The 23,199-nt window shown below is 45.3% G+C and overlaps 1 protein-coding gene across 1 annotated transcript in view; it reads left to right on the top strand.

Annotated features, from left to right (window-relative positions):
- LOC128688570 (Krueppel-like factor 5) overlaps nt 1-23,199 on the top strand; it is a 546,357-nt gene that overhangs the window by 158,439 nt on the left and 364,719 nt on the right. The gene's annotated exons all lie outside the window — the stretch shown is intronic.

The following is a 23,199-nucleotide window of genomic DNA, read 5'->3' as shown; positions in this document are numbered from 1 at the left end:
TGGGAGTGGACGTGTCAGCGGATGGGTCTATGAAAGATGAGGTGAATCATAGAATTGATGAGGGGAAAAGGATGAGTGGTGCACTTAGGAGTCTGTGGAGACAAAGAACTTTGTCCTTGGAGGCAAAGAGGGGAATGTATGAGAGTATAGTTTTACCAATGCTCTTATATGGGGGAGAAGCATGGGTGATGAATGTTGCAGCGAGGAGAAGGCTGGAGGCAGTGGAGATGTCATGTCTGAGGGCAATGTGTGGTGTGAATATAATGCAGAGAATTCGTAGTTTGGAAGTTAGTAGGAGGTGCGGGATTACCAAAACTGTTGTCCAGAGGGCTGAGGAAGGGTTGTTGAGGTGGTTCGGACATGTACAGAGAATGGAGCGAAACAGAGTGACTTCAAGAGTGTATCAGTCTGTAGTGGAAGGAAGGCGGGGTAGGGGTCGGCCTAGGAAAGGTTGGAGGGAGGGGGTAAAGGAGGTTTTGTGTGAGAGGGGCTTGGACTTCCAGCAGGCATGCGTGAGCGTGTTTGATAGGAGTGAATGGAGACAAATGGTTTTTAATACTTGACGTGCTGTTGGAGTGTGAGCAAAGTAACATTTATGAAGGGATTCAGGGAAACCGGCAGGCCGGACTTGAGTCCTGGAGATGGGAAGTACACTGCCTGCACTCTGAAGGAGGGGTGTTAATGTTGCAGTTTAAAAACTGTAGTGTAAAGCACCCTTCTGGCAAGACAGTGATGGAGTGAATGATGGTGAAAGTTTTTCTTTTTCGGCCCACCCTGCCTTGGTGGGAATTGGCCAGTATGATAATAATAAAAATAAAAAACTTACAAATATAAATATCGAAACAATCATATACATAATCACCGACACATACTACCACTGCACACACACCCACGACTCGACCTCTGCAACCACAATTAGGTGAGTACACACACACACACACACACACACACACACACACACACACGTTCTTCTCGTAGGTGGCATCATATGCACTGACTGCATTGTGATAAAATCTAAATTCAAGAAAAACTACAGTTTTTAGCGAGGCGAGGCTGTGAGATGGACTTCGAGCAGAGCGCCATTAACTTACGAAGACGGAGGGGATGAAGCCGTGCTTATCCCAAGCATGTCGAAAAATCCGGCCAAAAAACAGGCCTTTCCAGCCTCAAGCACACAGATATGATCCGTATGGCGGGGCTCACTTGAGTTCATATTGACTATGAGGGCAGGGAGTTGTACCGGCCTTAATTTCAGGGAGAGTAATCGCTCATTCCTCGTACGCTTACTCTGCTTAACGAGCGCTGAGTCGCCCTCAGCTTCTAAGGTAAATGGAATTATAGAAATTGGTCCGATAAGGCTAGAAGGTTAGGAGGGATCAGGGGAACAAAGGCTGGTTCTTCTAGTCTGTGTCCCTCCCTCCCTCCTTCCATTCCCCCCTCCCTCCATCCGTCCCTCTCTCCCTTCCTCTATTTCTCCCTCCATCCCTCCCTCAACCCCAATCTCTCCCTTCCTCCATGCTGCCATCCATCCCTCCCCATCTGTCTGTCTGTCTACTTGTCTGCCTGCCTGTGTGTGTGTGTGTGTGTGTGTGTGTGTGTGTGTGTGTGTGTGTGTGTGTGTGTGTGTGTGTGTGTGTGTGTGTGTGTGTCTGTCTGTCTGTCTGTCTGTCTGTCTGCCTGCCTGTCTGTCTGTCTGCCTGCCTGCCTGTCTATCTGTCTGTCTGGTTGTCTGTCTGGCTGTCTATTTGTCTGTCTGTCTGTCTGTCTGTCTGTCTGTCTCTCTCACACACACCTTCCCTCATCATCTCCTCCCCAACCTTCTCTTTCCATGCTCAGATTGAATAAAATTAAGATTTTTAACACCTGTGTTATCACCTAGCCAGCACCTGTAAAGGCACCTACCCAGGAGCCTCTGCAGGTGCTGGCTAGGTGATAACCCAGGAGGCATGCCATCACCAAACAGCATCAACTGGTGCTCTCTCTTCCTCGGGAAAAATATAGGAAAGTATTGGTTTGGAATTAGAGTACTTGATGAGTGGAACAGACTGCCTTGTAGAGTTATCGACGCTAAAACCTTGGGTAGCTTCAGATTTGGGTTAGATAAATACATGAGTGAGAAGGGATGGATTCGAGTTGGATTTGCACATGAGTAAATAGGCTTATCAAAGCTTATTCTTTGGACAGTAATGAAAATGGGTTGGGCAAATAGTTTTGTTAGTGGATTTGGGTTTGAGAAGAACCCGCCTAGTATGGGCCAGTAGGCCTACTGTAGTCTTCCTCCTTTGGATCTTTTGGGCGGGAGACGCCAAACGTCTCCCGTCTATGAGATCGCTTGTGACTGCTTTGCTATCCGCTGGATTACCCAGCTAAGTATTACACCCCCACCCAGTACACTAGACATCGCAATGAAACACTACATAACAGTGTACCCTAAGATGTGTCTTTCTACGAAAGCTGAAGTGTCAGTGTCGAGGCAAGGGTTATCGAGGGTAGAAAGTCGCTCTCACTTGGATTACATTCTCGCAAACAACGCCAAATTCGATACAGTCACGCAGAGCTGGAACTGTAACGCACGGAAAAATATCCTATAGATTTGAACCATGGAGATTCCAGCAATAGGAAGTAGATCTTCCAGCAGTAAGAGGTAGATCTAAAAGCAGCAGAAAGTAGATCTAAGAGAAGTAGGAAGTAGATATAAAAGCAGTGGGAAGTAGATCTACCAACCATCGCACTCCTTTTGTAGTCACCTGTGCATGATTGCTGCCCCTCGTCTGCTATTATAAGCCACCAGAGTTATGATTTTTGACCTGTCGTACTCCTAGGTGCGATTACGGGCCTCGCGGCCCTTTCTGACGTCCTGATTGTAAAAAGTAACTAACGCATCCTCCTGGTTTGGGACGCAGACGATTGGCCATTTAGATAAGGGAGTCAAAGGACCTTTTAAGAAGGCCGACGCCAGTGGCTGGAAAAGAAGAACAGGCGTCATACCAGTTCTTGATAAGGACCTGTGTATAGGGGGAACTTTTGTGTACTGGAGCTGAATATCTGGGTTTACGACGAGGTTTCGGTCCGACTTGGACCATTTACAAAGTCACACTGACTTTGTAAATGTTCCAAGACGGACCGAAACGTCGTCGTAAGCTCCTCTCTCATATGTGCGGGTTATTTGTGTATTGTTCCAGTCACGGTATTGTGCCTTTTTGTTATTTATTTGGATCTGTCGTAGTGTTTGTGTTCAGTCGCTTGTTTCTGGCTCCCTATGTACGTGTTTATATGCATTAGTTTCTTTCTTAGCTCCTGTGTACGTGTCTGTGTGCATTCGTGATGCTTATGTGGCTTGTTTGTTTCCTGATGCCCTTGTGTGTACTACAGTGCTTTCGCTTGATTTTTTTATTCCTTTGTACGTGCTTTAGTGCCATCGTTTCTTGATGCCTGTGTGCACTAGTTTTTGTGTCATTTATTTGTTTGTTTGGTACGTGTGTTTGTATGTGTGTGTGTGTGTGTGTATGTGTGTGTGTGTGTGTGTGTATGTGTGTATGTGTGTGTGTGTGTGTGTGTGTGTGTTTGTGTGTGGGCTCGTATCCCCCTCCCACCACTACTAACATAAGTATTCTGCACATACGTCTCTTTCTCCCTTAAATTATATGTAGACTTTAATTCCTCCAAGTGGAAGCTGAGATGAAAATGTTCACCATGGAAGTCGTGGTAAACATCTTCATCTCAGCCTCCACTTGGAGGAATTTAAGTCTGTATATAATTTAAGGGAGAAAGAGACGTATGTGCAGCACACATACGTTTTTAGACGCAGTGTTAGTGCATCTTTTCATCTGGTTTCTTCAGCTGGAGTTTCCCTGTGATACGGCGTAGTCCTACTTATGACTTTCTATTCTACACTATAGCAAATAATACCACAAGTGTGTAAGTAATTAACCTAAAGTTTATGTCATTATTATTATAATTATTATTGTTATTATTATTGTTATTATTATTATTACTGCTATTGTTATTATTATCTCCGAAAAGTTACCTTTAAAAGGTTACCTTTTTTTTTTTCTTCTGCCAATTTTTTTTCGATTTTATTTCGTTCACAACTCGAGTGATGCTTCGTCGAATCGGCTTCAGATTTTCTTGCACTCAAGCACGGCAATGAGTGCAAGATTAAAGGGACATTTGGCATCCGCCCGGCGCCCTATTCCCAACGTAGGTCGTTCGCAAATTTTCTTGCCGAGTAATAGGTGGGGTTAGTCCTCAGACGCCATTTTGTCACTTTTAAACTCGTAATGGCGTTGTATATTTTTCCCACCTCACTGCATTATTTTGCCTTGATGCTGGTGATGGGAGGCTCTTGATCCCAACAACGGGATTCATCTCTTACATAGAATTATGTCTTTTATTGATTTGGGCTTGTGTAAGTTTCAGTTTGCCTTTTTTTGGAAAGGGGGGGGGGAGGAAATTGGAAAAAGTTTAAATGCTGATTTTCATGCGATAATTTCTGAGTGTCGCATCTGATTAGCTTCAACCCTCCCATACTGATTACTTGATAGCATAACATCTGAGCGGCTTTTAGCTTAACGTGCTTGTGTATTTTAGGATAGTGATCTCTTTGGTCCCTCTGGAAGATTTGAATTAGATTTAGCCCGTGTGTGTCCTAATTTACCATTCTTATTGAAGAAATTTAGATAGTTTCCTCATGATGACTTGTGAATGACGCCTCTGATTCCCCTCAGACCGTCATCACTAATATTTACTGCATCAATTTAAGCCGCACTCTGCACTATTCCAGTCGCGTGCAGGGTGGAGTTATGTTGAAATTTTTGAACTGTAGTGTAGTCACGCTTCTGGCAAGAGGGTGATGGAGCGAGTGTTGATGAAAGTGTTTCTTCTTTTTCGGGTCACTCTGCCTCGGTCTGAAACGGCCGATGTGTTGGAAAAAAAATAATAAAATAAATTTCCTCGGATCTCGGAGTGACTGAAATACATCTACTTAATAATAATAATAATAATAATAATAATAATAATAATAATAATAATGATAATAATAATAATAATGATAATGATGATGATGATGATGATGATGATGATGATGATGATGATGATGATGATGATGATAATAATAATGGGGAAATACTTAAAACTCTTAAGGTTTATATAACGCTTAAGGAGTGGGTAGGAATGGAGGTTAATCAGATTTGATCCGAGGAAGGTGAGAGGAAACCCCAGTTCTTTGGATCAAGACTGTTTCACTCAGACCACATATGCACATACCACTGTCGATGTTCACAAGTGAACCATGTATGTGTGTTGTTCATAGAGGATGTTGTTCACAACACTTACGTAAGAATCTTAATTATCTCCTGTGATAATACTAGGCTGTCAGCGAGTGGCAGTCATTGACAAAAGTCCGCGGACTTGCATCGAAGAGGAGATTCCGTGGAAATTCTCAGTGGAGAGAAGAGTCCGTGGACTCCCTCTCTGAAGAGGAGAATTCATGGACTGTCTCACTGAAGAAGAGAGTCCGTGGACTCTCACTGAAGAGAGGAATCCGTGGACTCTCTCATTGGAGAGAAGAATCAGCGGACTCTTTTACTGAAGAGTAGAGTCCGTGGACTGTCTCACTGAAGAAGAGAGTCCGTGGACTGTCTCACCGGAGAGAAGAATCAGTGGACTCTCTGCAGTCCATGTCGGCTTCATCGCGTCAGTGAGTTTTGCTTCGAAGTCGATTCATGTCAAAGAAACATGAAGAAAAAAAATCGTCCGGTTTCCTTGGAGTGCGGGCAGATCAACGGCCTGCCTACTGTTATTGGGCACTTAGAACGTCCATGTCGGGCACGTGCTTGTGCTTCGGGCACTTGGTACGTCCGCCGGGTGGGGGGACCATGTCGTAAACTCTCTGAATGGGGGAAATTTGTTCTCCGTTGCTCACTAATAAGCAATATAAATGCAAATTAAGCTCAATTTTCAAGGTCTTCGAGGTCAGGTAACTGACTTAGCGCCTGAACGGGTAAATTAGCAAGGAAGGTTGGAGTGGGAGGTGAATGGGTGGAGAGGGAGTGGAGAGGAGAGGGAGTCTGCAGGAGGAGGGATTGCTGTAAAAGGAGGTACGATCATGGCAAAAGAAAAAGTTAGTGGAGTTAAATAATAGAGAAAGCATTAATGGGTTCAAATTTTTGACAATGTTTGTGGTCACTACCTGTGTCACATGTGTACATTTGTGAGTCCCTCAGCTTAAGGGACTGACCACCTCAGATACTATTTCTCCAAGGCTGATGGACTGATTACATCATCATTTCACTACTACACCTGCTGCCTGTGTACGTGACAAGAAGCCTACTGTTGCACATGTGTCTTAATCATCAACTTGTCGGTATTTTATATCATTTTTCAACCTGACTGTGTCACACAGCACTCGGAAGATCTCTTGAAGAGTGTACAATATTATTCTGTGAGAGTGCAAGTAATCTCTCTATCTTTCTGACTCATAATTGCACCGAAGTCTACCTGAAATCAGAGAAAATATTTTCTCGTGAGGCTTCAAAAGTATAAATGCTGGAACCCTGGAAAATTTATAGCAAAGACATTTAGTATCGATCCTTTCACGACCTCACACCTCCATCTTTAGCTTACCAAAAGATCGTTAATAACTGGGACCTGGAAATCTTTATTCATCGCTTCAGACAAGTATTACGCGATATAGAGAAATTACAGATCAGGCGATAAAACAATACTAAAAAAGAAACATCCTCACAATTCCCTCTGGGTCGACCAGCATCAAGATCTGTTGAGAAACCCAAGTCATATCACCTCTCTGACTCCTATACCACAATTAACCGATCCACACTGATTCCAGCCTCCAATAAAGTGTTAGATACAGTCTGCAAATGACCAGAGAATCACCTGGGAGACGCGGACTTTGAGCCTCAGGGGTGAGAGATAATACCCTTTACATATTTCGTAAAGCTGGCTTTAAACCTTACCCCCTGGTAACTTAAGAGGTTCCCCAGGGCCAGAGTGCCATCCCCTTGCTCTTCCCTCATTCTCTCTCTCTCTCTCTCTCTCTCTCTCTCTCTCTCTCTCTCTCTCTCTCTCTCTCTCTCTCTCTCTCTCTCTCTCTCTCTCTCTCTCCCTTACTTGCCGTGTGTCTCGCTTATTCTCTCCCTCCTTCCTTTACCAGGCAGTTGATCTACCGGGGCAAGAATCAGGAAGGGGAGGGGGGTAGAGAGGGGAGGGGAGAGTGGGGAGAGGAGGGTGGTAGAGAGGGGAGGGAGGTAGAAAAGAAGGGGAGGGAAGAGAGCAGGGAAGGTAGGAAAGGGAAGGGAAGGGAGGGAGGAGAGAAGGGATGGGAGTGAGGTAGGAAAGGAGGGGAGGAGGGAAGGTAGGAAAGGGAAGGAAGGGAAGGGAGGAGAAAAGGGATGGGAGGGAGGTAGGAAAGGAGGGGAGGGGAGGGAAGGGAGGAGAGAAGGGATGGGAGGGAGGTAGGAAAGGAGGGAAGGGGAGGGGAGGGAGGAGGGGAGGGAGGAGGGGAGGGGAGAGGTGAGGAGGAAAGGATTTCAAAATTTTCACCTTTATTTCTAAGCTTATTTCCTTATTACCTCCAAACTTTCCCGTCCACCCACTACTATAACTAAGCTCTTTTCTTCCCCACTATTACCTCCAAGCACTCCCCGTCCCACCCACTATTACCTCCAAGTTCTCCCCCTCCCACTCACTATTACGTCCAAGCTCTCCCCCTCCCACCCACTATTACGTTCAAGCTCTCCCCCTCCCACCCACTATTACCTCCAGCTCTTCCCCTCCCACCCACTATTACCTCCAAACTCTCCCCTTCCCACCCACTATTACCTCCAAGCTCTCCCACTCACTATTACGTCCAAGCTCTCCCCCTCCCACCCACTATTACCTCCAGCTCTTCCCCTCCCACCCACTATTACCCCCAAGCTCTCCCCTTCCCACCCACTATTACCTCCAAGCTCTCCCACTCACTATTACCTCCAAGCTCTCCCCTTCCCACTCACTATTACCTCCAAGCTCTCCCCCTCCCACCCACTATTACCTCCAAACTCTCCCCATCCCACCCACTATTACCTCCAAGCTCTCCCCCTCCCGCTCACTATTACCTCCAAGCTCTCCCCCTCCCGCTCACTATTTTGCCTCCAAGCTCTCCCCCTCCCACCCACTATTACCTCCATGCTCTCCCCTTTCCACCCACTATTACCTCCAAGCTCTCCCCCTCCCACCCACTATTACCTCCAAGCTCTCCCCTCACTACCTCCATGTGTACCCCCGCCAATACTTGTCTTCCCCTCCCCTCTCCCACAGAATGGGACATTTTTCTTTATCACCATCATCACATCTTCCACCTCCCCTCACTCCCCTCTTCTGCCTCCCCTCACTTCCCTCTTCTGCCTCCTCTCACTCCCCTTTTAGCCTTCCCGTAACCTCATCTGCCATTCTCAGTATTTCCTCCGTTCTCCCACAACCTATCTGCCTTATCCTCCACCTGTCCTCCTCTTCCTTACTGGTTCTCCGCCTTCATCACTCACTCTCCCTTCCCCCCATCACTTGATCTCCCCCTCCCCAACAATGCGAGATGAGAAGGGGGGAGGGGAGGGGATAAGGACGTGTTGCGTCACGGACCGGAAATTTCAAGGTTCTTTTCAGTCATTTTCTCTGGTTCGTTCACACTGTTTTTTGTTAATTGATTTTGTTAACGGATTTTGTTATTGGATTTTGTGAGCGAATTTTGTTATCGGATTCTGTTAGCAGATTTTTGTGAGCGGATTTTGTGAGGGGATGTTGTTACTTGATTTTGTTAGCTGATTTTCTTAGCGGATTTTGTTAGTGGATTTGGTTAAGAAAGTTGATTCAAAGGGGCTTCTAATGTGAAATTCACACCTACTGCGAATCGACTCTGAGATTCACACTTGCAGGACTTTGATTCTGTCACTGACTCTTACATCATGCGTCGAAAACGTATCATCAGCGACGCATCATCAGGCCTATGCGTCACCTGTTTTTTTTTTTTAAATAGTTCAAAATTTTTGTAGTTTTGATTCTAGATTTTGAAAAGTGACGGGGCATAGTGAGCCATTTATTGTCTTGCTGACATTACTTAGTCATTTCTGCAACTTTGCAAACTCCTGATGATGTGCTGATTGCAACACGAAAGGCCTAGAGGTATTATTCAACTCGACCTGTATTAGTAGGTTGGTAGACAGCAACCACCCAGGGAAGTACTACCGTCCTGCCAGATGACTGTGAAACAAAAACCTGTAACTGTTTTGCATGATGGTAGGATTGCTGGTTTCTTTTTCTGTCTCATAAACACGCTAAGATAACAGGGATATCTTGCTACTCCTACTTACACTTTGGTCACACTTCACAGACACGCACATGCATATATATATATACATACATCTAGGTTTTTCTCCTTTTTCTAAATAGCTCTTGTTCTTTTTTATTTCTTCTATTGTCCATGGGGAAGTGGAAAAGAATCTTTCCTCCGTAAGCCATGCGTGTCGTATGAGGCGACTAAAATGCCGGGAGCAATGGGCTAGTAACCCCTTCTCCTGTATACATTTACTAAAAAAGAGAAGAAGAAAAACTTTATAAAACTGGGATGCTTAAATGTGCGTGGATGTAGTGCGGATGACAAGAAACAGATGATTGCTGATGTTATGAATGAAAAGAAGTTGGATGTCCTGGCTCTAAGCGAAACAAAGCTGAAGGGGGTAGGAGAGTTTCAGTGGGGGGAAATAAATGGGATTAAATCTGGAGTATCTGAGAGAGTTAGAGCAAAGGAAGGGGTAGCAGTAATGTTAAATGATCAGTTATGGAAGGAGAAAAGAGAATATGAATGTGTAAATTCAAGAATTATGTGGATTAAAGTAAAGGTTGGATGCGAGAAGTGGGTCATAATAAGCGTGTATGCACCTGGAGAAGAGAGGAATGTAGAGGAGAGAGAGAGAGATTTTGGGAGATGTTAAGTGAATGTATAGGAGCCTTTGAACCAAGTGAGAGAGTAATTGTGGTAGGGGACCTGAATGCTAAAGTAGGAGAAACTTTTAGAGAGGGTGTGGTAGGTAAGTTTGGGGTGCCAGGTGTAAATGATAATGGGAGCCCTTTGATTGAACTTTGTATAGAAAGGGGTTTAGTTATAGGTAATACATATTTTAAGAAAAAGAGGATAAATAAGTATACAAGATATGATGTAGGGCGAAATGACAGTAGTTTGTTGGATTATGTATTGGTAGATAAAAGACTGTTGAGTAGACTTCAGGATGTACATGTTTATAGAGGGGCCACAGATATATCAGATCACTTTCTAGTTGTAGCTACACTGAGAGTAAAAGGTAGATGGGATACAAGGAGAATAGAAGCATCAGGGAAGAGAGAGGTGAAGGTTTATAAACTAAACGAGGAGGCAGTTAGGGTAAGATATAAACAGCTATTGAAGGATAGATGGGCTAATGAGAGCATAGGCAATGGGGTCGAAGAGGTATGGGGTAGGATTAAAAATATAGTGTTAGAGTGTTCAGCAGAAGTTTGTGGTTACAGGAAAGTGGGTGCAGGAGGGAAGAGGAGCGATTGGTGGAATGATGTAAAGAGAGTAGTAAGGGAGAAAAAGTTAGCATATGAGAAGTTTTTACAAAGTAGAAGTGATGCAAGGAGGGAAGAGTATATGGAGAAAAAGAGAGAGGTTAAGAGAGTGGTGAAGCAATGTAAAAAGAGAGCAAATGAGAGAGTGGGTGAGATGTTATCAACAAATTTTGTTGAAAATAAGAAAAAGTTTTGGAGTGAGATTAACAAGTTAAGAAAGCCTAGAGAACAAATGGATTTGTCAGTTAAAAATAGGAGAGGAGAGTTATTAAATGGAGAGTTAGAGGTATTGGGAAGATGGAGGGAATATTTTGAGGAATTGTTAAATGTTGATGAAGATAGGGAAGCTGTGATTTCGTGTATAGGGCAAGGAGGAATAACATCTTGTAGGAGTGAGGAAGAGCCAGTTGTGAGTGTGGGGGAAGTTCGTGAGGCAGTAGGTAAAATGAAAGGGGGTAAGGCAGCCGGGATTGATGGGATAAAGATAGAAATGTTAAAAGCAGGTGGGGATATAGTTTTGGAGTGGTTGGTGCAATTATTTAATAAATGTATGGAAGAGGGTAAGGTACCTAGGGATTGGCAGAGAGCATGCATAGTTCCTTTGTATAAAGGCAAAGGGGATAAAAGAGAGTGCAAAAATTATAGGGGGATAAGTCTGTTGAGTGTACCTGGTAAAGTGTATGGTAGAGTTATAATTGAAAGAATTAAGAGTAAGACGGAGAATAGGATAGCAGATGAACAAGGAGGCTTTAGGAAAGGTAGGGGGTGTGTGGACCAGGTGTTTACAGTGAAACATATAAGTGAACAGTATTTAGATAAGGCTAAAGAGGTCTTTGTGGCATTTATGGATTTGGAAAAGGCGTATGACAGGGTGGATAGGGGGGCAATGTGGCAGATGTTGCAAGTGTATGGTGTAGGAGGTAGGTTACTGAAAGCAGTGAAGAGTTTTTACGAGGATAGTGAGGCTCAAGTTAGAGTATGTAGGAAAGAGGGAAATTTTTTCCCAGTAAAAGTAGGCCTTAGACAAGGATGTGTGATGTCACCGTGGTTGTTTAATATATTTATAGATGGGGTTGTAAGAGAAGTAAATGCGAGGGTCTTGGCAAGAGGCGTGGAGTTAAAAGATAAAGAATCACACACAAAGTGGGAGTTGTCACAGCTGCTCTTTGCTGATGACACTGTGCTCTTGGGAGATTCTGAAGAGAAGTTGCAGAGATTGGTGGATGAATTTGGTAGGGTGTGCAAAAGAAGAAAATTAAAGGTGAATACAGGAAAGAGTAAGGTTATGAGGATAACAAAAAGATTAGGTGATGAAAGATTGAATATCAGATTGGAGGGAGAGAGTATGGAGGAGGTGAACGTATTCAGATATTTGGGAGTGGACGTGTCAGCGGATGGGTCTATGAAAGATGAGGTGCATCATAGAATTGATAAGGGAAAAAGAGTGAGTGGTGCACTTAGGAGTCTGTGGAGACAAAGAACTTTGTCCTTGGAGGCAAAGAGGGGAATGTATGAGAGTATAGTTTTACCAACGCTCTTATATGGGTGTGAAGCGTGGGTGATGAATGTTGCAGCGAGGAGAAGGCTGGAGGCAGTGGAGATGTCATGTCTGAGGGCAATGTGTGGTGTGAATATAATGCAGAGAATTCGTAGTTTGGAAGTTAGGAGGAGGTGCGGGATTACCAAAACTGTTGTTCAGAGGGCTGAGGAAGGGTTGTTGAGGTGGTTTGGACATGTAGAGAGAATGGAGCGAAACAGAATGACTGCAAGAGTGTATCAGTCTGTAGTGGAAGGAAGGCGGGGTAGGGGTCGGCCTAGGAAAGGTTGGAGGGAGGGGGTAAAGGAGGTTTTGTGTGCGAGGGGCTTGGACTTCCAGCAGGCATGCATGAGCGTGTTTGATAGGAGTGAATGGAGACAAATGGTTTTTAATATTTGACGTGCTGTTGGAGTGTGAGCAAAGTAACATTTATGAAGGGATTCAGGGAAACCGGCAGGCCGGACTTGAGTCCTGGAGATGGGAAGTACAGTGCCTGCACTCTGAAGGAGGGGTGTTAATGTTGCAGTTTAAAAACTGTAGTGTAAAGCACCCTTCTGGCAAGACAGTGATGGAGTGAATGATGGTGAAAGTTTTTCTTTTTCGGGCCACCCTGCCTTGGTGGGAATCGGCCAGTGTGATAATAAAAAATAATAAATATATATATATATATATATATATATATATATATATATATATATATATATATATATATATATATATATATATATAGTGAACAGTAAATATAAATCTAACCCTTTTGAGGCCTAGTTCCTAGGCCTATTGTGTATCCATAGGCTTTTGCGTTAGGATGGAAAAATCGGTGGCAAAATCTTTTTTTTTTTTTGATGTCGGTGAAAGGAGTTTGATCCGGGAAGCTGGAGCTCTCCTTGCCATTTATGGATCTAAACTAATTGTTTCGTATTCCCTAGACACTCTGTGACTCCCAAAGTTTTACCACTTCCCCCTAAATATAATAATAATAATAATAATAATAATAATAATAATAATAATAATAATAATAATAAAAGCATTAATAGATCTCGGTAATTATGCAGTGTACATATTCCCAGGCATATATACGTCACACACACACACACACACACACACACACACACACACACACACACACACACACACACACACACACACGTTCACTGTCATGTCCCTGACACATATCAGGATTCATATTAACTCATCCCCGGGTGCATATATATATATATATATATATATATATATATATATATATATATATATATATATATATATATATATATATATATATATATATCGACAAAAGATTTTTGAATCGGATTCTGAGATTCGGTGATTCAGCGGACATTGACTGGAGGAGGTGAGGCTAACCTTTCATGGTGACGACGCTCCATGCTACTTCAAGGTCTTACTCACTCACTCACTCACACTCAATACTGGCTCACTCACCACTCATGACTCAGTATGAATCACCAGGTTGTTCTGACTGCTGATGATTCATGTGCTCTGCCGTCTGATAAGACTACATGACATGTACATACAGACATGCATCAATACGCCCATAAATGTGTACATACTTATATTAATAAATATTAAAACACAAACACACACACACACACACACGCATAATGAAGGAATAAATTCGCAACTAGACCACCGGTGGAATAAACGCTGACGACGTTTCGGTCATCTACCGGACCATTATCAGGTAACGACTGAGAAATCAGTATTGTAGGAACACTCCTGAAGCAGGGATCAGCGCACTCTGTCCACCGGACGAAGCAAGAACACAGGTTCTATGAGGAACAAAAACTTGTCAGGACTGGTGGGAAGTCTGAGGATGATCGCTGTGGGTGCCATCCCTTACAGTGTCACCTGGGTGAGTGTGTTCTTGTCTCCACCCAGGGGGTGTGGGTGCCGTCCCTTACAGTGTCACCTGGGTGAGTGTGTTCTTGTCTCCACCCAGGGGCTGTGGGTGCCATCCCTCACAGTGTCACCTGGGTGAGAGTATTCTTGTCTCCACCCAGAGACTGTGGGTGCCATCCCTCACAGTGTCACCTGGGTGAGAGTATTCTTGTCTCCACCCAGGGGCTGTGGGTGCCATCCCTCACGGTGTCACCTGGGTTAGAGTATTCTTGTCTTCACCCAGGGGCTGTGGGTGCCATCCCTCACAGTGTCATCTGGGTGATAGTGTATGAATTCCCACACTAGTTATCCCAGTGTTTTTATTCTCCCATTGTTTAATTTCTTCAGTCCAGCCTTCAGTAAATCATTTCTGAAGTTTCTTGCTAGCCTCATTTCTTCATTCTTCCTTTTTTTCCTTTACTCACACCATTTTTCTCCTTTATCGACTCTCTCGCCCCTCCCGTCCTTTCTCTCGCTCTCTAGTTTTACTTCGTCTCTTTATTCAACCTCCTTCCTCCCGCCATACCTCCTCCTCGGCTTTTCCCGACGACCCTGGATACAGGACCTCCGGTTATGGAGTGGCAGGGTGGACAATAAAATGGATCGGATGGCTGAGTATCTCTCTTGATCTGACGCGTTCCCTGATCGCGGTCTCTGACAGCTAGCACACGCCATCCCAGTGCCTCCCTGTGGTGCCCATCTGTCCTTGCAGTCCTAGCACACTCTGGGGGGTGCGAGGTAACGGGGGAGAGGTGCGACGTAACGGGGGAGAAGTAACGGGAGAGAGGAGCACAAAAACGATTATATAGTATTAGAAAATGAAGGTATCTGTTGTTGTTGTTGCATTTCTACTACTAAGAGAGATTCCCTTGTGGGTCATTTAAAGGTAGGCGTGTGGAGACTCGACGCTCGCACCCAGTCCTTTTCTAAAGTACCCGTTGATAAAGGTCTCAAAATTAGGTTTCGATCTATTGCATGCTGGTCAAGGGCTTTTGGTCAGAGAAACTGGTGCCTGTGACGTCATGCAGTCTCCCTTCCAGAAGAGGAGCAGGACCCTCCCCACCCTCCCAATCACTGAGGCGAGGATTGGTGTCACAACAACGATAAACAAGTGTGACACAGCTTGTTCATCCCGTCTAGTCGTACAGGTTTGGCCTGAAAAACGATTACATGTCACTTTTATATTACATATGTCGTGCCGAATAGGTAGAACTGATCAGTTAGCAAGAACTAATTTAAAATTAAGTCCTTTCTAAAATTTTCTCTTATACTTTAAAGATATATTTTTTTCATTTATGTTCATGTAAAAATTAATAATTTTGTACCAAAAGAACCTTAGAAAACTTACTTAGCCATATTATAACAAGCTTGTATTGAGTATCACGTTGAAGTCAGTGGAGTAACTCTCATAAGAATATAGGAAAGGAGTAGCACCCCATCAGGCCTACTGGCTCATACTAGGAAGATCTTTCTCGGACCCAAACCCACTAACAAAAATATTTGCCCAACCCGTATTAGAAGCTCGACCCTAGTTTACACTGATGCTTTGAGAGCTGATGTCGTGCTTGCTTCCCAAGCCTGAAACTCTTGGCTCACTGAAAACTCTCTTAATGAAGGCAGTAATTTTTGAGACCAGAAATTTTCTTTCACTACAACGTATAAGTTGTTTTAAGAAATATTTTCAACCCAGAAGATAGCTTGGTAATAAGATACAACACATTTCCATCAAATAATGGAAGGTTGTGCGTTATCTAAACAATATACTGCTATATTTTTTTCTTCAAAGATGGGATCTAATATCAAATAAGTTTCATTCTATCGGGCAGATGCATTCTGAACAAGTTTATGCTTAGTTTACTTGGTTCTCGAAGAGCCTCTAGTTTACCACAGGCTAGAGGAGAATGACTCAAGTGATTCACTGTTTACCTACAGTTACCACTGATCTTCATGGGACTCTCTGCTCCAGGATACAATCGTGGACAACCAGCTGGAGTGTTAAGTATGAGTGAATGTAATCCTCGTGATCGTGGATTAGTGTTACTTTTAACTATTTTTAACGACCTGTATAATGTTAATACTGTATTTAAAAGGGTATCGGCTGATATCGGCCAATTTTTCACCGATGCAGAAATAAAAATAGCCGATACCCAAAGAAACTGACACACACACACGTATTATATTTGTATGCGTGAATTTTTTTAGCCAAACTATATTTAGGTTTTGGGAGTAATAGAATATAACAAAAAAAATAGACTTTAAAGAATTTCCAGCTCCATCTTTTTTTTCTGACTTTGTCAACATTAGCGGTAAATCTCGCCGCCAAAGGTGACTCTCGCTCTTACGGACGTATATTTGACGTTATTTTCCCCCCATCAACGTGTCCATGTTTACTGGTTATCACGGCGGAACCAACCGCAGCTATCAGAGCAACAGAGGAATCGCGTGACATAACTCCGGGCTCGTTCATGCGCAGCAAGGTGTGACAAGAGCTCCATCGCGGCAGGCATCTCCAACACTAGCTTTCCTTTCCAGATTTGTGGCCTTCAGTACCTCCTCACGTCGGACAGTATTGATGTAGCTAATGACAGGCTTGGCGGGGGTGATAAAGCCCTTCCAGGGTGCGGTGTTATGATTTGACTTGCCAGTGTGGAGACCGCTGGACGGTCCAGGGTGTGTGGAGTCCGCTGGACGGTCCAGGGTTTGTGGAGATCGGTGGACGATCCAGGGTGTTTGGAGACTACTGAACGGTCCAGGGTGAGTGGAGATCACTGGACGGTCCAGAGATATGGAGACCTCTGGACGGTCCAGGGTTATGGAGACCTCTGGACGGTCTAGAGTGTGTAGTAACCACTGGATGGACCCGCTGAACGGTCCAGGGTGGGTGGAAACTACTGAACAGTCCAGGATGAGTGGTGGATGGACCCACTGGACGGTCCAGGGTAGGTGGAAACCACTGGACTGTCCAGGGTGAGTGGTGGATGGACCCGCTGGTGTGTTGACAAGTGAACGGCTTTTACTATTAGTATTAAGTAGATCAATTAGTGTCATTTGACATCCCCACCCATCCATCCATCCATCACCATCCATTCATTTAAGCATCATCACGTGTACGCCAGGTATTGAATGTGTGGGGCATCGTAATGGAACCACGGCAAACACCTACGACACGTAGATTCAAGGTAGGCCTTCAGTGTCGACATACACTTGCTAGAACAAGCTCTTACCGGCCACACAAATGACACAGAGTAGGCCTTTGGTGTCGACGTATGAACAGATAATAATAATAATAATAATAATAATAATAATAATAATAATAATAATAATAATAATAATAATAATAATAATAATAATAACCATCTCGCTCGTTGCTTGCTGGAGGTGCGAACCAACAGAAAACGGCGAGGAAATATTTACGAGCTTCAGCGTGTCTGAGGTGTTGGTTGGGGGTTATGATTACTGTGTCTCTGTGAGGCAATTCATTGCCATCTCTTGAGGGTTATCTATGGCTCGCCACTCTCTCTCTCTTTCCCCCTTTCTCTCCATGTTTCTCATTCTCCTCCTCCCCCACTTCATCCATCTCCTGAACCGTCATGACAAAACTAAGGGAATGTGGGCCTCAAATCACCTCTTGCTAAGGCTTACAATGATATCAGATGACGAGTGGGATTGCCAATGTGTATTTTGATGGTGGCTTCGTAAGTCATAAATATTTATCAATGCGAATGAGAGTTTCGCTTGTTTAATTCGCACTTTGGCTCATCAACAAGTCATGGGGCAAGGATTCGATATTTGGATTGGCTTGTACTGCTGACTTGTACTCCTTCCCGATGTGTGTTGCTGATAATTTTGCACGAATCTGTTGCACGACTGTGTGGGACTTTTATGCTTGGTTGCCTCCACTTCTCTCAGCATTCTTCTCCAATTTTAAGTGCGCAATTTTAGTTGGTCTGTAATAATGCGGAGAAGAACGAAGATGAAGATTTCTTCCTTTTAATTTAGGAGATATTTGGATATCTCAGCAGTTCACAATGTAACTTAGGGCAACAGGGCTCTGTAGTAATTACGATCCCTCTTCATGTGATTGGCTATTGTGTAGGTTTGTTTTAATTACAGAAGTGGTAAGAGTGCTGGTGTCAGGGGCGTGTTCCTGGCTATGGTGTTGCGTGTGGATGTGTTGTTTAGGTTGTTATGGCGTTAAGTGTTGTGGGTTGGTGATAGTGGTGGTGTTGGAGGTGGTCTTTCTGCTAATACTGGGGATCAGAATTAATAATATAATTGTAATGCTGAAGGTGCACGTGTATGGAGTTTATGGAGATGTTAGTTGTGAAGGTGACAACGTAATCAAAGTGAGCAGTGATAACATCTATCTTTACAAGTCTAAGCAGCAGTGGCCAGACCAGATGAATCATAACCAACTGTTTGTAGTATCTCAGCATAACCTACACATTGGCACAAAGAGGCCCATTCTAGAGGATCTTGTTCGGATAATGACACAGGGAGAGGATATGGGACTCATCCTTAATCCATCCAAATGTAAAATCATCTCAGCCAGTCAAAAAGTGATGGATGCTGTTAAATCCATACTACCAGGTACGTCAATTATAGCCCAAACAAATAGTGTCTTGCATGTAGCATCTCTTGGAAATGATGCCATTGACTCAGTTCTCGAGAAGAAACTGGACGATTTGAGTAGGATGGAACAGCAAATAGGCAATCTAAACACCCACAATGCCTTGTACCTTCTCACAAAGTGTTTGATTCTGCCCAGGCTAACATATTTCCTATGATGTGCACCTCACATGACAGCCTTATCTTACATGAAAACGACAATTTTCTGAGGTTGATATTCACAAAAAACAACTCAACCTTAAACTAGAAGATGGACAGTGAGACTAAGCTACACTTCCAGTCAGACTAGGAAGTATTAGTGTCCGCAAGGCATTACAGACTGTGGCATCTAGTGAGCTTGCAGCAGTAATTCTCCCTTAACACCTTAGCGACAGTGTTGGGGCTCTAGGCTAAGCTTTCATTGATAGAACCAGGCTCTCGAATAATTCAACAGGCTTTGCTTCTCCCAGCAACTACAAACAGCCACACTGGGATGGCCCAGTACGGGAGAATACAGCATCAACAATGTTTCAGAGCAGCTCCCTCTGCCTTCTGGCAGTGATGGACTGATTACATCGTCTTTACAGCTCCATTACTTCTGAAGATTGAGACACTAATGCAACATATGGGAATCTTTATTCAGGAAACGTTTCGCCACACAGTGGCTTCATCAGTCCAATACAAAGCAGAAGGTGTAAGGAGAGGAGGAGTTTGAGGTAATCAGTCCCTCAGCCTCAAACTCCTCCTCTCCTTACACCTTCTGCTTTGTATTGGACTGATGAAGCCACTGTGTGGCGAAACGTTTCCTGAATAAAGATTCCCATATGTTGCATAAGTGTCTCAATTTTCAACTTGTCGGTTTTTCAAACCATTCATCACACTCATTACTTCTGCTGACTCCTCTGTACTCGACTGAAGAAGCCTACTGTGTAGGCGACAAATTTTGGAACAAAGATGCCTATCTGTTGCACATGTGCCTCACTTACCATGAAGATACATTACTTGATGGTGGACACTGCTACACTAAGAACACTTGAAGAGTCTCTGGATTCGTTACTGGTCTTAGGCATATCTTTTTATACATTGTTATTGCGATATTCTATAATCGTTTCATCCCAAAACACTTCATTTTACTCTGGTGTTGTGGTTCCTTCTGTGTATTTAAATAACAGTCTGTTATATTTTATAATTAATTTTTTTTCTTGATTTCAGGTAAGTAGCAAGTGCTGTGAGGAGACGGCAGTACGAGCCTCTAGTAAGTACTGCAAACTGATCCACTTTTCTTACTCTCCATTTAGTGTTTTCCTCTTCGATGTTCTTGATTTTATCATCAGATATTCGAGGCGGAGACTTAATTATTATTTTATCCACAAGACGCAATAAATTTATAATGGGTCATTTAGCTCTGACTGGTAGAGTTTAAATTTCCTTGATTAAGAGTACGTGTAGAAATGCTGACCTGAGGTAAAGGACATGGGAGTAAATACTGAAGAGTACTTGGAAGGCTCCACCGTGGCTATCTACCGAGATTAAGGACTATCTTGTGTTATCTGGACGTTTGAGGGAAGGGTAGCAAAGCGGAAAGTCGGACTGTAATTATCTCCTTAGAGAAACGTAAAGAAAGTCCCGTGTTGAGCATCAGTGTTCAGATGACTTGACAAATGCAACTTATCCTAACATTGCAATACAGACGTATATCCGTTACGTTCCTGGTATGCGGCCAGCAGTAACAGCCTGGTTGATCAGACCCTGATCCACCACGAGGCCTGATCTCAGACCGAGCCGTGGGGGCGTTGACCCCCGAAACCCTTTCCAGGAAAACTCCAGATAATACCGTCACTGGAACAATACACAAATAACCCGCACATATTAGAAAGAAGCTTATGACGACGTTTCGGTCTGACTTGGAGCATTTAAAAGTCACAATGATTTGTGAGTTGCAGTTGGTCCAAGTCGGACCGAAAACGTCGTCATAAGCCCCTTTATTAAGAACACAGGAGTATTCTACTGGCCTGCACACCTGGCTGAAGCACGATAACCACCTAGGAACGAACAGATAGGCAGTAGAGAAAGTAATCGTTTGTATTTCCTTTGCCAACTAATAATCTGGTATGTACAATATATACAGCCTATATATAATATATACAGCTATGTACAATAAGATAAATGCAAGCAGAAGACACGTTGAGAACCGTAGCGACCAGATGTGAAAGTCAGCCAAGGATGATCTACGAGTGTACCGCATCGCTTCACAGCTTTGGCGAACTTCCTTATGATTGGCTGGTTGAACCAAGGTACTGAAATAACGATGGGGCCCCTACTCGTTAAACCCTTAGCACCTGGTTCGCTGGTTGGGCGGCAGCCTATATAGGTATGTGACATACGCCGGATATAGTGTAACATACTCTTTGCATGCTACACTCTTCCTCCTATGTGTGGGTTATATGTGTATAAATACATATATAGTTTCGATTTCTTTTTAAAATAGAGCAAAAAATATATGGTAATTCAGTGACAAAAAGTGGTCTCTTACCCCAGTTCCTTGCTGATTACGAAGTGCTGTGTTCGTTAGTTCACCTGGGGAATTTTTTCCTCCTGATTACGAAAGAACCGTGATCACTAGCTTATCTAAGGACCCCACCACTGATCACGAAAAAGCTGTGTTCGTGAATTTACCTGGGGATTTAACCCTATCTTTCTATTTTCTGCGTTCGTGACATCATCCGTGGGATATCCTCTTCTACCAAAAAAGTTATGCTCAAGACTTCATCCGGGGATCACCCCGGATTATTACAATGCCGAACCTGTCTCGAAGTCACGGATAACAGTGATGACGAATATAATCTTCAGTGATTTTAATTTTATTCGACTGTTTTATGAGTAGTGAGCTGGTGGAGGTTGCTCACACTGCTTTATGAGTAACTTGTGAGTTGATGGAGAAGGTTGCTGGCAGGTGCTCACTTCCTCCGGGGTGGTGCTGGCAGGTACTCACTTTCCCCTGGGTGGTACTGGGAGATTCTCACTCCCCCGAGGTGGTGCTGGTAGGTGCTAACTTCCCGCGGGGTGGTGCTGGCAGATGCACACTCCCCCGGGGTGGTTCTGGCGGGTACTCACTTCCCCCTGGGGGGTACTGGGAGGTGCTCACTCCCCCGGGGTTGTGCTGACAGGTGATAACTACCCCGGGGTGGTGCTGGGAAGTGCTCACTCCCACGGGTGGTGCTGGTAGGTGCTCATTTCCCCCGGGGTGGTGCTGGGAGGTACTCACTTCCCTCTGGGTGGTACTGGAAGATGCTCACTCCCCCGGGGTTGTGCTGGCAGATGCACACTCCCCCGGGGTAGTTCCGGCAGGTATTCACTTCCCCCTGGGGGTACTGGGAGATACTCACTCCCCCGAGGTTGTGTGGGCTGGTGCTAGCTTCCCCCGGGGTTGTGCTGACAGGTGCTCCCTCCCCCGGGGTGGTGCTGGCAGGTACTCACTTCCACCTGGGTGGTACTGGGAGGTGCTCACTCCCCCGGGGTGGTGCTGGCAGGTACTCACTCCCCGGGGTGGTGCTGGAAGGTGCTCACTCCCCCGGGGTGTTGCTGGCAGGTGCTCACTCCCCCGGGGTGGTGCTGGCAGGTACTCACTCCCCCGGGGTGATGCTGGCAGGTACTCACTCCCCCGGGGTGGTGCTGGCAGGTACTCACTCCCCCGGGGTGGTGCTGGCAGGTACTCACTCCCCCGGGGTGGTGATGGCAGGTGCTCACTCTCCCGGGGTGGTGCTGGCAGGTACTCACTCCCAGGGGTGGTGCTGGGAGATGCTCACTCCCCCGGGGTGGTGTTGGGAGGTACTCACTCCCCCGGGGTGGTGCTGGCAGGTGCTCACTCCCCCAGGGTGGTGCTGACAGGTGCTAACTTCCCCCGGGGTTGTGCTGGCAGATGCACACTCTCCCGGGGTAGTTCCGGCAGGTATTCACTTCCCCCTGGGGGTACTGGGAGATACTCACTCCCCCGGGGTTGTACGGGCTGGTGCTAGCTTCCCACGGGGTTGTGCTGACAGGTGCTCCCTCCCCCGGGGTGGTGCTGGCAGGTACTCACTTCCACCTGGGTGGTACTGGGAGGTGCTCACTCCCCCGGGGTGGTGCTGGCAGGTACTCACTCCCCCGGGGTGGTGCTGGAAGGTGCTCACTCCCCCGGGGTGTTGCTGGCAGGTGCTCACTCCCCCGGGGAGGTGCTGGCAGGTACTCACTCCCCCGGGGTGGTGCTGGCAGGTACTCACTCCCCCGGGGTGGTGATGGCAGGTGCTCACTCCCCCGGGGTGGTGCTGGCAGGTACTCACTCCCACGGGTGGTGCTGGGAGATGCTCACTCCCCCGGGGTGGTGTTGGGAGGTACTCCCCCGGGGTGGTGCTGGCAGGTGCTCACTCCCCCGGGGTGGTGCTGGGAGGTGCTCACTCCCCCGGGGTGGTGCTGGGAGGTGCTCACTCCCCCGGGGTGGTGCTGGGAGGCGCTCACTCCCCCGGGGTGGTGCTGGGAGGTGCTCACTCCCCCGGGGTGGTGCTGGGAGGTGCTCACTCCCCCGG

This window comes from Cherax quadricarinatus, chromosome 13, assembly GCF_038502225.1.
Source record: "Cherax quadricarinatus isolate ZL_2023a chromosome 13, ASM3850222v1, whole genome shotgun sequence".
Lineage (NCBI taxonomy): Eukaryota > Metazoa > Arthropoda > Malacostraca > Decapoda > Parastacidae > Cherax > Cherax quadricarinatus.
Note: the sequence above shows the minus strand (reverse complement) of the source record. Positions and strands in the feature narration are given on the sequence as shown.